Source organism: Eurosta solidaginis, chromosome 2, assembly GCF_040869045.1.
Source record: "Eurosta solidaginis isolate ZX-2024a chromosome 2, ASM4086904v1, whole genome shotgun sequence".
Taxonomy (NCBI): Eukaryota; Metazoa; Arthropoda; class Insecta; order Diptera; family Tephritidae; genus Eurosta; species Eurosta solidaginis.
This window is the reverse complement of record NC_090320.1, coordinates 1,541,570-1,558,069: the sequence shown is the minus strand read 5'-3', so window position 1 is coordinate 1,558,069 and position 16,500 is coordinate 1,541,570. Positions and strand designations below refer to the sequence as shown.

Genomic DNA, 16,500 nt, shown 5'->3' with positions numbered 1-16,500 from the left:
GTCAAGATTTTATCGCAAAATACCAGAAAAGAGAAATCATCGTAGCTTTTTCCATACTCTGCCAACTCCGCACGCATCGCAGGAGATCATGCAAATTCTGTAATATAACTAGTGGGACAATTTTCTCCAGCTGCTGCTGAAGTGCTCTTTTGTAAATTTTGGTTAGTATTTCGATATTGCGGTTAAAATATTTGTGCAAAACAGTCAAATTATGGAATTGATTTATGTTAAATTATTTTGCTTTTCGAATGGAAATTCTGTGAAATAGCATCGACATTATTCATCGATATTTCAAAAGCTCAAGAAACAATGAGAAAAACATGTTAAACGGCTAAGGGTAATATATAGATTAACTGAAAAAATCCAAATATATGCTAATTCATGAACACAAACATGTACTCACTTACGACGCGCATAATGTCTATAAAATTTGTTTCTAAGAACAGTTTGGGTCTTCATTAACAAAGCATTAGAAGTACAATATATACATATGTGACACGCATTAGACCGGTACAAAAATTAACTTACTTGCAGCTTGTAAAATTTCTTGTAAAAATATCACACCATGCCCTGAAAAGCACAAAGCAAACACTAAGCCGCCATCCGGACACTTGGATTGAAGTTCAATTAGGATGGATAGCGCCTATTAACCCTTTACATACGAACGTTAGCATATTTTGATATATTTGAAGCGCGGTGTTCTCAAAAGCGATATCCAGAATCATAGATATTTGCAATCAGATCCCTAAGTTGAAGTTTTATCAGAAAGTATTCTTTGCTTACCAGCAATCAATGCTTTCAATTTCTTTTTCCATTGAGTAAAAATTTTTATTCAAATTTTGTGAATCGGCTTATTGCAGTTTTGTATGCTTTTGTATGAAGTACACCAAAGTTGCTTATCTGCTCAAACATAAGGACTTAATAATATTCTGTAAGCATATTTATCAAGCTTCACCATTTTTTCAACACTCAATATTTGAAGAAGAGAATCAACGAAAGGTAGGAATTTGTATTTCGAACAAATCAAACATGATTACGCAACAAAAAAAGCACTCCCATCGTTGTGCGTGCATATTCACATACATACAAACACGCAGTGATGTGTGCAAAATACAAAATCCGCTATGCACTAAATAAATATAGCTATGTAAGAGCCTCATGAATTACAAATAAATAAAAAGGAAATAATCACACAAATAAAAACAAACACCTTCGTATGAACGCTTTCAAAATCGCATAGTCATCGAATGTTCATAAAAAAGCGCTGTGCCGTAAATTCAACAAAGGACGCTATAGCTAGGGGGGGTGGGGGGGGGGGTGTGGTTTTTGGGGAATAAGAATATTGAGTTTGAATATCGTTAGAGATTTGGCACGTTTTTTTTTGTAAACAGATGTAATTCAAATTTTCCATATTTGAGATTTTACAATACACCTAATAGCCGACTGATGCGATTATGCGCAGAGCTATACATAGAATACCAAGATGCAAAAATGGCCTGCGGAGTTGGCTTCAAATCACATTTATAGAACGAAAATAAATGGAAAAATAACACTTGTTTGGCTCTTTCTCCAAATATTAAAATTTTGTGTAATATCTGTTTACAATAGAACGTGCGACTTAATGCAAAGACGAATAGAGGTTTCTGCTACTCAATATAACTAATATAACATATTTATATACTTGCATAAGAAATACCAGTAAATACAATAATAATGTAAGATGTTTTCCTATATTTTTACTCGAGATAAAATTTGTTTACAAAAAATGTTCCAAACTGCGTTCCTTAAATTCACGGTTTATTCTAGTCTACAAAATTGTAGTTCTATTAATAGCTCAAACTTTTTTTCTTCCAACTTGCCAACATAATAAAAAAGTAAAACAAGTAAGGAAGGCTAAGTTCGGGTATAAATTACAGCTTGCAAAACTTTTAAAATTACCTTCTTTGTGCGCGGTGCCACGCCCATTGTCCAAAATTTTACTAATTTTCTATTCTGCTTTAACCCACCTACCAAGTTTTATCGCTTTATCCGTCTTTGGTAATGAATTATCGCACTTTTTCGGTTTTTCGAAATTTTCGATATCGAAAAATTGGGCGTGGTTATAGTCCCAGGAACTTACATACCAAATTTCATTAATATACCTCAAAATTTACTCAAGTTATCGTGTTTACGGACAGACGGACGGACGGACATGGCTTATTTCTTTTTTCGCCCAGATCATTTTGATATATAGAAGTCTATATCTATATCTCCATTGGTTTATGCGGTTACGGGGTACCGTTATGCAAACAAAATTAGTATACTCTGTGAGCTCTGCTAAGCTGAGTATAAAAACTAAAAAACACGCTTTTAAAGAATATTGAACAAAAAGTTAAAAATAATTTTCGAAGTAAGTTTAAAACCATAATGAACGAAAAATACTAGTATTATTGTGAAAATAACGCCGGGCGATCGATATAGGAAAAATATGGCATCACTGGGCATTGCATTTAGATATACCCAGAGGATGTTTTTGGCTTCGCCGCAGAAGTACTTCCCGAAGACGTAAGCAATGTAACGGATATATGCAGTACTTTGCGGGATTGAATCCGGCACGCTCCGGTACTAGAACTGTGTGATACTAGCTCAATTACCTCTCGCACAAATTAGTCAACCCCACTAGGTAGCGTTCTGCTATTGTGAGGACGGTTCATAATGTAAGTAAGCATTTTACAGCAGGACCGTAAAGAAATAAACTGTGGACTACATTTATGCGTTCATAGCCTCGTTTTCGGATTTAAGCTCATGACATCTTGAAAAATTCACGTGTGCCTCGACTTTGCACAAAATTTGTATCAAAAAATCTAAGTATTCGCGGACTGCGCTATATATATAAGTAACTCTTCGGAGTAACCTACGAGCAATGCCGGGTTGCCCTTTTAAACAAAAAATAGTAATTCCAGCAAAGAAAGACATTCCTTAAAACAAATATTCATTGCCTTCTCCACAATGACGCAGCTTGTAGCCGGAAGACGGAAACAGCTGGGAAACTCAAGTCGGTTACGCCATCAGTTTAAGGCAAAGTACACATGATATACAACGAACCGAGAAGCAAACAAAAAAGTTGAGTTTGAAAGCATATCCTAACAATAAGAAGCTATGTCGCTGTAATAGGAAACCAACGTTGCGGCACGACGGTTTAGTGTCAAAGGAGCTGATGAGATATTAAACAAAACTTTAGACCAAATGAGTTGGGGGAATATTTATTTTGCAATCACTCACTCATTCAGTCAACTACTCAACATTGCTTATCAACGGACGTTGACAGTGAGATGCCGTTGTAAAAGTTGATGTTATGGAGTCGCATGCTTGAAGGACACGACATAGAACTTCACGTCACTTTCGCATGACAGTGAATATTGTTCTTGTTGTTATACCTTGCATTGCTTTCTACTTCAATCTTGTCGTCAAACCTAAGCAGCAGGTTTTAAGCACAAGATCACAACATCAGAAGAAGGCAACAAAACAAGCAAAGCCACAGGCGGAATCGACTTTCACGTCTGACTGACAAAGAATGTAAATATAAAAAAGGAAAGAAAAAATTAAATGAATTCAAACAATTTTTGTCTGTATGTATAAGCCATTGCTTCAAAGTCAAATTTTGTTGTCATTGTTTCGTTTGTGCTGCTGCCGCTGCTGCTGGTTTTGTCGTCTTTGTCCTTGCAGTTGCGGCGCTGTCGTGTTGCTGTCACTTCCGTTCACTGCCGACTTATTTCCTACAAAATAGCTTCCTCAGCTTTTGTGCTTCTGCAACTGTCAGTGGCACATCGACCAAGACGACGATTTTCCGGCATTGTTGTTGATTTGCTCAGCAGGCGATGTGTGCTTGCCGTTTTTGGCGTTATCCTTCTGTTTAAATTTAAATAAAAAATTGTGTAAATTTTTCAAAATAGCTCTATGCTTCTTTGTTGGTAGGCACAAAATGTTATTTGAATAGAAAGGCGGCAATTGAATTAAATTCTTCTAAGGAGTTTGGTTTCTCACATCGCTCATTGTGCCACAGCGCCTTTGCTTATTGTTGCTTATCCGAACTTTAAGTTTGCTCATGTGCCTGTCGGTTTACTCCTATTATTTGGTTCAGAATTGATGATTTGCTTTATTTCTTTAGTTAATTTTTTTTGCGTTTAGCATTTTTTAGAAAAGCATTAATTTTTGGCTTCTGCACAGAAATATGGAGAGCAACTCTCAAGGCCAATGTGTGGTCTGTGCGAAATTTCAGTGTATGAAAAGAAACGGATGGTATTTTGCTAGTTTAAGTTATTTCAATGTAACGTTCTTTATTTAGTTTATTAGCATGAAGACTGATTGTTTGTCATTATGTTTGATGTTATAATATCGAAATTAAGGTAAGAGTCGTGTATTTCTTACACTTGCTTAGCTCTGAGCGCTGCGTTCAACAGATGGCGGGAGTTTAAAAATCTTATGTTATTTTAAACAAAAGTGTTCTTCGAACACAAATCGTATGAAGTCTTAAGACAGTACAATCAGTAACCTTCTTGGTTTTGTACAGCGCTCGACAATGCATACTTTAAATCAGCAAATCTTTCTAAAAAGTGGCATGCCAAGTGCCAGGTACTTGTGATGTCCGATGTGCCAACCTACAGGTGTATGTACGTCCAGAAAACTTATTTTTTTAAATTAGTTGGAACTCGCCCATGGGCTGAAGTTAAATCACAACTGAGGTAGCTTTAACTTTTATCAGTGACAACCGATACCAAGAAGCTATGGTTTTATTATCAGCTTATTATCGATAGCGGAATTGCCTTCACGTTATCGGCTCTTTGTGGACGGGTTACAGATTTGTTATCGATTTTATGTTGTTTAATAACAAGCCGATGGGTTGTCGATAGCAAATGTATAATACGCTGATTGCAAATTCGTAACACTCCGATAGCAAATTCGTAACACTCCGATAGCAAATCGATAACTTTTCGAAAACAAATCGATACTTTCTCGTTAGCAAATAACGATAGTAAATAGATAACTTTTTAAAATTATATCCATAACTATTATCTTCGATAACAAGTCGATATCTCTAAAAATACCTCGTCTAAAACATATCGATAACTCGTCGTCAAGAAATGGATAACATGTTAATGTCCTGTCAATAACAAACAGATAGTATATCGATTACTAACCGTTGTCCGGATTCGATTTCGTCTTTGGGTCCGTCTATGGTTTTGACTTTTTATTTTTATTTTCCTCTCCCTTTCTTGCCTTGCCATGGCTTCGCAACCGTGATGATAATAATGAGCATCGTTGTTTCCATCCACATCATTATCGACGATGTTATTATGTTGCTCTTTTTTCCCTCTCTTCTTCTCTTGCATCGTCTTTAAATTTAATTATTTTCCTTTGTCGTTTTACTTTTTCCTTTATATATCATCGAACTGCCTTTCTGCCTTTGTTAGTTCCTGATCTGCTGTCTGATTTTGCTTGCATCAACATCGTTCCTAAATTACGATACGGTGTAGTGACTGCTCTTACAATGTTTACTCGGCGAAGGGAATTTGACATAGATTAACTTTATTTTATTTTCCAAATGAAGAAACTATTGATTGAGCTGAGTTCTCGAATAAGAAACAAATTCGTCGGCTTTGACACTACCAACCAAAGATCAAAGGTTGCGTTTTTGCCTATTCCTAGTTATTGCTCAAAGTTTTCGAAAATCTTACTGCAATATTAAAGATTCTAATTTTACGAAATTCAGAGTAGTAAGGAAAAGAAATGATTTGAAAAATTTAATTAAAAAGGAAAAAGGCACACAGAAATTGTAACGAGATGCTTAAAAATATTTTCCGCCAAAATAAGTTTCATATTTCGTTTGGCCGCTGTCAGATTAACGACTTACCACGCACTTTAATAAATTGGATTTGGATAGAAGAAGCCAAAAGTCATTAAGTAATTTATGCTTCAAAGTAGCCTTTTAAAACTAATTTACAAAAATTCTTTGAACTTTTGTCTTGCGGCTTTTGCCTTCGGCCAATCAATATTCATGAAATCCAATTTAATTTAAACACCTTTCAGTTATTTTTAGAATAAGCGATGAGGATGTAGCAGTAACCAATTACCAACACCGTTAGCTATTTAACGCCAAGCCAATTGACCGAATTTTTATTGTATACAAAAGGAAAGGAGCCAAAAACTCAATGCTGGAGGAATGACAGCTGAAATATTAAGCCATGTGTTGGTCACCAGCCAGTTGTTGCTATCGTCAAACAAAGTTGTTGTCGTGCCACCAATGTAAATGGGCGTCAGTGAGGGTGGAATTATTGAAATGTGCGCTCTAATTGCGCGCGAACGCCGCGGGTCAGAGACAGCACAGAGTTGATAACACCAGAAAATAGTGAACACCAGCTTTAATTATTGTGTGCAGCTACGCCCTTCGTTTGGTTGTGCTGTCCGTTGTTGCTTTTGTTTAACTGCGATGTTTATTCGCCACAGGCGCATATTTTGGTAGCGGTGGCTGTTCAGAGATTGTTGAAAGTTATTCCTTTTTTTAAATTTCTACTTCATTTTATTTATGTTGCGCTTTCAACATTTATTTTGCTTGTTTTGGGGTGGTTTTAATTTTGAACTGAATTGAAGATAGGCGAATAAGGCGCGATTTTGCATATACAAAATTTATAAAGATAGGTGAAAATCTACTAATTTAAATTCTTTAAAAGAAAATTTGCTCTTTCTTTTTGCTGCTGGTAACTAAATTATTTAAAATTCGAATCATTTGATTCTATCATGTATTTCTTATCAAAATCTAGTAAATGGGCTTGAGGATGCAATGTGCATCTTTATGCAAAGCACATGAAAGTCAACAGATTGTAAAAAATAAATTGCACACAAATATGAAAAACTGGGGGTTCGATTTAACTGTGCAATCACGTTTACGACAAAAAGGCGTGAGCACCAAATACTCGTGAACTTTCATGTATGAACGTACAGTTCTATGTCTGAAAAACTAATGTTTCTAAATTAGCTAGAGCTCGCCCAGCATTTGAAGACAAACCACAACATAGGCAAATTTACCAGAAACCACTAATTTCGGGCGTTTTGGAAAGAGTTTTGTAGGCTTCTTATCGGTTACAACCGATACAGACAAGTTACTGCTGTGTTCTCGACCTATCATTGATAGCGAATTATTATTGCAGACTTATTGGTTTCTTACCCGCTTATTATCGTCGGTTATCTTAATTCATAGCAAAACAATCAGAGACGGTGAGGAATCGATAACACGCCGATAATAAATTGGTAACACTCCGATAAAACATCGATACATTGTTAATAACAACTAGATAACTTTTCTTTTGATAATGGATATATTTTCTACAATAATCCAATAACTTTTTGATAAAATCTATGTGTGTAAAGAAGTTAAACCCATATTTTACAATAAATTTTGAACATTTTCAGTTCACTTCATTCCCCGGATTTACTACTTTATGCTCTTTCATTTTGTTGTTATAATTGCTTTATACTATTTACTTATGTTTTTTTACTGCTGTGGTTTTTACTCCGTTTACTTGGTTATTTTTCAATAGCAAACTGTTGCTGTAGACTATTTGGTTTGATGGCTTGGTGGTTGTGGTCTGTGGTCGCTTTGAGTTTCCAGTTGACACTCAGAACCTGGCAACATGTGTGAAAAAAAACAACAACAAAATATGCTTCGTTTATTTTTAATATAAAACAAACAAATTTTTGTAAGCAAATTGTTGCTTTGGTTTCCAGTTACATTTTTCACCCAAGCCTTCACCAGCGTGATGTTTCTAACACAAAAACACCTTTGCAGTTGAGCACTTTGCGAGTGTTGTATGAACGCATGCTTGAAGTCAACAACCAAAGCAAAAAAAAAATTTTAATAAAAAAAAATATCAAGAACAATTGCGAACATTGCTGTTTTGAAATAAAAGTGGTTTACCTATTTTTTTAGATGCATAAAAATGAAAACATTGTATAAAACTTCATAACTTTTTTATATAAAAAAAATACGAAATATTTTCATTTGCAGTTTCTTTCATTACTTTTGTATAAACAATGTATGTAACTATGTCAATCATTGAAGTTTTAATGGCATTTCTATTTCTTCTCAATTTTAACACATTTTCCATTTTAACGCTTTTTTCTTTCCTTTTCATCTTCTCTTGTTCACAGTTATGCAACAAAGTGTTTCTAAGTATGTCAGCTCGCCTTCGTTAACCCAGTTTTTGCAACAGTAACTGCCATATAAAAACGCAACAAATATGTAGCCACATATAGCCTCAGCATCAATATTGAGACTCAAATAAAGGGCTTGAAATTTTGCGGCTCGTTGCTTTTAGTGAGTTCAACAACATCAACACATACACAGATACGCATAAATTAAAATATGTAGGAAACGAAATGTAAAAATCTCAAAACACAAACACCATCGTCTGTGCGTTTGTGGGCCTGTTAGGGTAAAAAACCTGCCCTCATTTTGAAAATGAAAAGTTGGAAATGTGTTCATATAGGTAAGTAAAGGAGTATTACGGCTCTTTTTCTGTTAATGTTGTTGTATTAGCAGTGAAAAGGCGTAAAGGCCTATGTGCGCGCACAAACTTTACACTTTCGCTTAGTTACTTAGTCACCTTAAATCGCACAATCTGCCTTCTTTAACCCTTAGAGCTGCATGCTTGTAATATGTATACGCTAGTTTATAGTTGGACCATTTGTGCTTAACGTAAATTCTTTTATCCTAGGTAGAGGCTGAGAGTGTGGCTTTAATCCAAATCACTTTACTTGTTCAGCTTGGTTTTGTTAGTGCAGGCGAGATAGACGAAAATGCACTGGTTCGAGAATCTTTTGCGGAACAAAATTTTTTTTTATTGAATTCTCCTACTAGCAAACATGGTACTTTGAAAAACAGTCAAAAAATACAGTTTGTTTGTCAAAGCTTTTCTAATCAAGGGTGTACATTATTTTTTTTAAAAGGCGATAGTTTTCGTTCGAGCATCACTTTTATGCGTACACACACATTTAAAGTAAACATACAAAGAAGTTGTTTATACACAACATTTTGTAAGGTGTCCAAATTTTTTTTTTTTTTTTTGGCGGATCTTGGTAGAACACTAATTTCCTTTGAGTGATTGGTTTGCCGATTTTTCGGTCAATGCGATTGACTCGTTAGAGAAAATGAAATTGAAAAGTTAACACTTGCAACGGTATATAACTGTTTGTTTTATGTATCTTAAAAACAGTACACATTTTACTGAAAATTTGAACTTAGTTAAAATTGAAAATTTGAACTTTATTACAACTTTTAATATTGGGTAACCATTTTTTCGACAATTTTGTAAGGTAGTGTATTTTTTAGACTTTAGAGTCCTAATTCAATTCAACAAGATATGAATCTCAAAGATCCTTTTAGGTTTAAGTTTTGTTGTCAAAGATTTCATATGCAAACAAGAGAGCAGTGCAAACATCGACTTAGCTTCGTTTTAAAATTTTATGAGCTTTTGAAATTGTTCGTTGTATTAAAAATATTTAAATTTTATTTTAGACTCTTGTAGACAAAATTGACTTCGGCTTCTTAGTGAATACTCCTTTGTACAGAAGGGTTAACAAAATAGTCAAGAAATCGTTGTATTAAATAAAAATTGGTGCAAATATTCAAGTTTTCGATGCATTTTGTGAAATTTGTCTGACATTTCTAAAGATGAATTAACAGCTTTTCCACCGTAAGCATAAAAATTCCCCTTGTCGTGGGGGCTTTTCGTCACTAAACCAGATCTTACAGGTCTATTGAAAATTCTTGAATGCAGTTTGGTATTCTCGACTTAGGTCCACAACATCGTGGACTCATGACGGGTATTCTGATTGGACACTGACTTCTGGCGTCACATGCATTTAAATTAGGTTTGGTCAATGATAGCAGATGTTAGAAGTGCGGTTGCCCTGCGCTTGCCAGGCTAAAACTCTTACATAGATTTAAACATATAGACATAGGTTCTTGATAGGGTTTATCAGTTTGGTTGTTAAACAAACTTCTGGTAACACAATGGCCTCATTCAGTCTATTTAAAGTCCTCATGGACCGGCCAGTTCAACCTAACCTAACCTTCATACTTTTAAATTACGGAGCAAATTGTTGTAAATGCCCTGGCATAATTTACCAAAGCTCGGCTTCAATCTTTTAGGAGGTGCTTGGTCAGCCCACAGGAAAAGGAAAGCTAAATTCACTTACTCTCTTTTGGGAACTTTAATGTCAATTAATTTCTGTGATTACAATTTACCCATTACTTAAACAAATATGTTTTAAAATTCACAGTGAAATATAAAACAGGGTGTTAAATTTGATATTTAAATCAAATCTTAAATTTCTGAAACGAAAATAAAATTTTCGCCGATAGCACTTTTTGCACTTTAGTGCCTGTTTGCTACGGTGAGTTAATACATTATTCGGTCGCTTATAATTTGGAAAACTAAAAACTAGCACAAGAAAAAAAAAAACATAGTTCTACCCCTCAAAAAATGTGATTAGCGAATCAGTCGAAGGGTTAAATCGACTTTAATCTCTTTTTATCTTATATTAGTTCAAATTCTTTATTGAATATAAATCAAATTTTTTTTTTAAAGATTATATAAAATTTGATTTGAAATATTTAGTTAAAATGTACTTTGATTACTATAACAATAAATAGTAAAGCGAACTAAAGCTGGCTAACTTAAAAAAATAATTGAAAAATATCAAATTTAGAGGAAATAATACCCGACTGGGACCAATAAACTTTTATATGCGATTATGCTCTAAAAAATATGCGCCCAGTTGCGGGAAAGGGCCCTCATTTATGACATTAGGTTGATGTATACATATGCTTAAAGTAGGTTTTGTGGCCAACAAAATCAGGTTTTTACTTTTGATATTTTTATTTCGTTTTTGAAATTTGCGTGCACTCAAATTTACCATCCTTTTAGTTTCAACACTTTATCAAACACAATACCATTTCTACTTGTGTTTGTTACGTTTTTTTTTGTTTTTACAAAGTACTTTATGTAGCTCATGGTCGCAAATATTTAAAGTTTCAGTTACAATTGATGTACTACTTTCATTCAGAGTGTGTGTGGGTGCATGTCGGTTTTGTTTTTTGTGAAATGCTGTTAAATGTAAAAAAAGATGAATTTCACGGATACTTTTTCCATGTGAGCGTATGAATTACTTTTAATTGTGTCACCTACTAACTTTATTCATAGTTTGTATGTATGTGAGTATAATAGATTAGTGTTTCAATAGCATGTATATATGTGCTGATGTATGTGAGCATGTATATGGGGTATTCCATCCCATTTCGACCAATTTTGAACCCGACCCCTTTACAATTGGCTGAAAGTTTTTCTTCTTTTTCTAGCTTACGAAAGACGTTTTTCAGAAGTTTTTCAAATTTTTTCATCCAACTCAAAAAAAATTATGAATTTTTAAAAAAACACCGTTTTTGTTTTCAAAATGCTATAACTTTTTCAAAAATTGACCGTTTGGGATCTTTTTTTTTTTTAATTTGTTTTTAAATGTACTTTTCGGAAAAAATTCCAAAAAATTTTTAAAGTTTTTTTTTTCAATTAAATAAACGGTGTTTTTTTCAAAATGCTATAAATTTTTCAAAAATTGACCGTTGGGGATCATTTTTTTTTAAAATATTTTTTTAAAAGTTATGAATTTTTAAAAAAACACCGTTTTTGTTTTCAAAATGCTATAACTTTTTCAAAAATTGACCGTTTGGGATCTTTTTTTTTTTAAAATTTGTTTTTAAATGTACTTTTCGGAAAAAATTCCAAAAAATTTTTAAAGTTTTTTTTTTTCAATTAAATAAACGGTGTTTTTTCAAAATGCTATAAATTTTTCAAAAATTTACCGTTTGGGATCATTTTTTTTTTTTAAATATTTTTTTAAATGTACTTTTCGGAAAAAATACAAAAAAAATTTAAAAGTTTTTTTTCAATTAAATAAAAAAAAAATTCTCGGCCCACTCCGGGATTAGTAGGGATGATTGCAGAATTGATTGAGGTTTTTTATGAGAAAAAAAGGGCGAAATTCGAAAAATCTCGAAAAACTGAAAAATTACAAAAAAAAAAAACTTTAAAAATTTTTTGGAATTTTTTCCGAAAAGTACATTTAAAAACAAATTTAAAAAAAAAAAAAGATGCCAAACGGTAAATTTTTGAAAAAGTTATAGCATTTTGAAAACAAAAACGGTGTTTTTTTTTAAATTCATAACTTTTTTCGAGTTGGATGAAAAAATTTGAAAAACTTCTGAAAAACGTCTTTCGTAAGCTAGAAAAAGAAGAAAAACTTTCAGCCAATTCTAAAGGGGTCGTGTTCAAAATTGGTCGAAATGGGATGGAATACCCCATATACAAAAAGTTTGTGTGAAGCATAGCTGGGCAGAATGCGCTAACAACACTGCACTAACATTGCACTTTCAAGAAATTCACGGGGTTATTTAATTTTAAGTAAATTTAGGGAAGTAAGCAAACAAAAATTTCTTATTCTGAATTCACCACCTAAACCTAAATTCCACTGCGGCTCCCCCTATTAAAGTGAATTTTTTATCTTCTTCTTAACACGTTTTATTAGTGACCATTTGAATCTAGAGCAAAGTGCCTAACTATGAAAGCTACTCATTCAATTTTAAACGCCATTTGTCTGTCGCTTTTCAAATTATTAGTCGCATAAAGTTTTATTTGGATTTCAAATTAATTTGAAAGTTACGTTCATAGCAATTTAGCGAACTGTATATAAAAATAAGTGACACTTTTGAAAAGTTTGAATACAATGTTAATGAAAAGCAACTAAATAATCAATTTATTTTTTTTTCTATTTATAAAAAATATATTTTCATTAGGGTGGTCCTTATAAATAAATAATTTTTCCAGTCTTAGATGGTCTGCAGTCGGTAACACTTAAGTACGGAGTATTACATACAAATTTTGGTCCCGATTGGAAACGTGTGTTGTATAGGGATCTAAGCTCAGACCGCCCTATGAAGACTCAATATGTTAAAATCTGAAGCTTAACAAAGAGCGACGCTATTTTACCGTTTCCAGTCGCGGTCAGAATTTATATTTATATTTTTAGCGTAGCTATTACCATCTAAATAAATGAAACCGGGAAAAATCGTTTATTTTATTTATAAAGAGCACCCTAATGTACACATGTACTATGTTAAAAAGAGTAAATGGGCTTTCTGCGACGTCATGCTTAGAGATAGAAAAGGCTAAAGACCCAAATACTGAGTATTACAGTGTAACAAAATTAGAATTCTTTTGTAACCGGTGTAGTTTTAATAAGACGGACTTCGCACAGATCATTTTTGCTGAACATACGTGTGTTTCAGCACGTCTGAGTTATTTTGCATTTGAACTTAAAAGATTAGGGGTGTCAGAACGTCTTTGGTCAAGTTGCAAAAAAGTGGAATGGTTATAACTTTAGTTTCTTATTAAGTATTACGCTTCGTGCAAAGCTTAACATTCCATATTAGTATTTTATGTCCCTAAAACAAGTTCTCTCATAGTTTTCTTATCCCATAAGGGAAAAGCCGAGTAAATCTTTAGCAACATTTACTGCACACTTGGTCGAAGGACACCTTGCTACCAGTTTAAGCTCTGAATGTTAATTAAAAGTAAACTGTACCAGCTGGACTATAAGTTTGTCCAAAATATGTACCTGTTCGATGTCAGCGCGATGAGCTTTTCCCGGCATGGTGGTGTTTATCTGTAATATATCGCACGAGAAAAGTTTGGTGCTCAGTATGTAAATGCGGTCAATGAGTTTAGACCAAGGTATTCTTGTTGGAAACCGCCTATGGAAGTAGACAAAGAAGCCTGACCGCTGAAAGGACCAGGTGGTGGAAATCAATTTGGGTTCTCGTGCTGGCCCATCTATATCTATGTGCTTTTACAAAAATGTACATAGCAAAGGTTGGAAGTAAAAATGGGACGGTTCATATAACATTGATGTGATTTTTTTTACTTCGACACCTGCATATTTATGTATGCGCTTTCTGAAAAGCTTCATAAGAAAATTTCTTTGTTTTTTTTTTTGGAAATTTTCGTGAAGGTCTACACGCTTGCGATCAAATATTTAGCATATACTTACTTTATGCATAATTTTTTTGAAAAAGTTCAATAAACTATGTTTCAAAGACTTCATTTAAATGTAGCTTCAGAAATATTCGTGATGGTTTTTTATACAGAAAATACCATTAGAGCTTTGTTTAAATGCCTTCAAGCAGTAGGTAGTACGTGACTTTATTTTTTTTTCTCATTTCCATTTTGCAACCAATTCCAAGTACATATATTAAGCTAAATTTATTTGCTCTGAAGAGGAAATGACCACAAGCTGTTATTAATATCTACCATTTACCGCCCTTAATTTTCCTTACAACAAAATTTTCAATAATCTGCATTTTCAAATAAATTTTGCTTTGCATGGCTTGACTTGCATATTAGTTTGTTACTCGTATTGTGCTGTCAATTTGCATATAAATTGCATTTAAACTGCACTTCCTCCAATTGTCACCTGACCTTATGGTCACTAATAGGAGTCAACTTATGACAACAAAAACAACAACAACGATACCATCAAAAACAACCAACTCAAGTATTTTAGAATATGAACTAACAAACTATTCTATGGACACTCTTTACACTTTTGTGGCTTTGAAAGCCAATCAAGGCGTATGAGTGACATTTAATTCTTCTCCTATGCTTACATACACATAGATATATGTGCATATGTATCCGTATTTAGCAATACTCTCTAGTTATAGAGTAGGTAATCTTTCTAGAAGAATACTGGTTATAAGACCACGTAGTGTACGAAGCAAAGAGGGAAGAAAGACGCCAAGTTAGAAGAAAGCAGCATGAGGCCGAATGGCATCTATGCGACAAGCTGTTGGCTACAATAGTACCAGCCTAATCTATCCGAGAAGTAAAATCTTCTCTCAACTAACAAAAATTAAGCTTTAATAGACTATCGTTACATCTGTCCTGATGTTTGCCACAGAGTCCTAGACAAGGAATGACCCTTGAAAATGTTTTTCGAAAGATTTATGTTCCTTCCTATGATGCCAATGGAGTATGTAGTAAAGAAGTTAACACTCATCTATTGTGGCTCTGAATTCCTGCAGGGTAGTAATGCATATACTTATACATTTTCCAAATTTCACACCTTTAATGTTGTTGTTGCTTATAGTTCTGCCAGTGCTGTCAACATGCTGCTTGCTGACCTTTGCGTAGTTGGATGTAGAGAAGAAGCATCTGTGAGTGTAACTGAGATAGTCAAAAGTGTAAGACACTTGAAAAATCAATTAAGTTCAGAGCAGTTTGATAACAAATGACCCTGCAAACAAGCAAATATATAAAGGTTAGAGCAAATTTTTAGAGTTAAAGCACTTATACAATTTTATGTTAACATTGAAAAGATTTTCTTTAGTTTTTGATTAAGAATAAAGAGAAAGCTACAAATATATGCAAGCTTTTTAAATCAAATTAAAAACTAAACTATTTTAAACTTTTGCGCTTATCTAAAATCCCTTTAAACCGCACATTACAAAACTTAAATAATTTCCATATAGAAATTCTCCACTTTTGCTCTCGTTGATAGTTTTCCTGAACGCTAATCGTTAAGCTACTAGTGAAAGGGAATTTTATATATATCTAGTGTATACTTTTGGTAGATATGTTTGTATATTTAATCGACATCTGCACGTTTTAACAATTCAAACTTTATCTACGCAAGTATTTGCTTTTCACTTTGCCACCAGCAAACACCATCCTTTAAAAAGAAACTCGAGCTCAAAGTTCGAATATTTAGTGCACAGCATAAATGAGTGTGGAAATATGTTTTGACAAAGGTCACTCATGACAGATTTCTTTTTCAATGGAAAAGTTATTGGCTGATAATAGTGAATGCTTACTATCGCCTTGCTTTGAACATTTGACAGAAGTACAAAGATTTACTTAATTTTCTGAAAATTAATCTGCATTAAGAAAAGTTAGTGTACATCAAAAGTGGCTTTCAGATTTCAGCTGAACTGATAAACGTTCGGTTAGTTTTTTAATAGAACATACAAATTGGAATATTGTTTTTGTATAACTTTAAGTTTTAGTACTAACTACCTGGCATATGTATATGTTTTGTTCTTACATAGCACAGCATCAAAATCGTGTTCGAACAACTTTTTGTCAGCTATTAGCTTGTGATGTTAAAATATTTATTAAAGTTGTTTGCACAATATTTTGGGTGCAGCTAAATTGTGCAAATATTCACACTTATGTACACATGTTAGCTTTCTTGTTACTGAAGTTGCAAACTTTCTTGCTGACATTGCCATTTAACAGTTATTTAATAAATTTATGGCGCATATAATACGGTCAACTAATATTTTGTGCCTTGACTGAAAATGTCCTTCACATTTTCACATATATATTAACATATGTATATACAGCAACAAAC

At 33.4% G+C, this 16,500-nt stretch overlaps 1 protein-coding gene across 8 annotated transcripts in view; it reads left to right on the top strand.

Moving 5' to 3' along the window:
• Positions 1-16,500, top strand: part of LOC137239097 (uncharacterized) — a 306,266-nt gene that overhangs the window by 20,480 nt on the left and 269,286 nt on the right. For 5 of the 8 annotated variants that reach the window (XM_067764013.1, XM_067764010.1, XM_067764012.1 and 2 more), the window contains one exon: positions 8,185-8,522. The exons of the other annotated variants lie outside the window; for them this stretch is intronic. The gene's annotated coding sequence lies outside the window, so the exon portion shown is untranslated. The remainder of the gene's footprint in view (positions 1-8,184; positions 8,523-16,500) is intronic. 8 annotated transcript variants of the gene reach the window in all.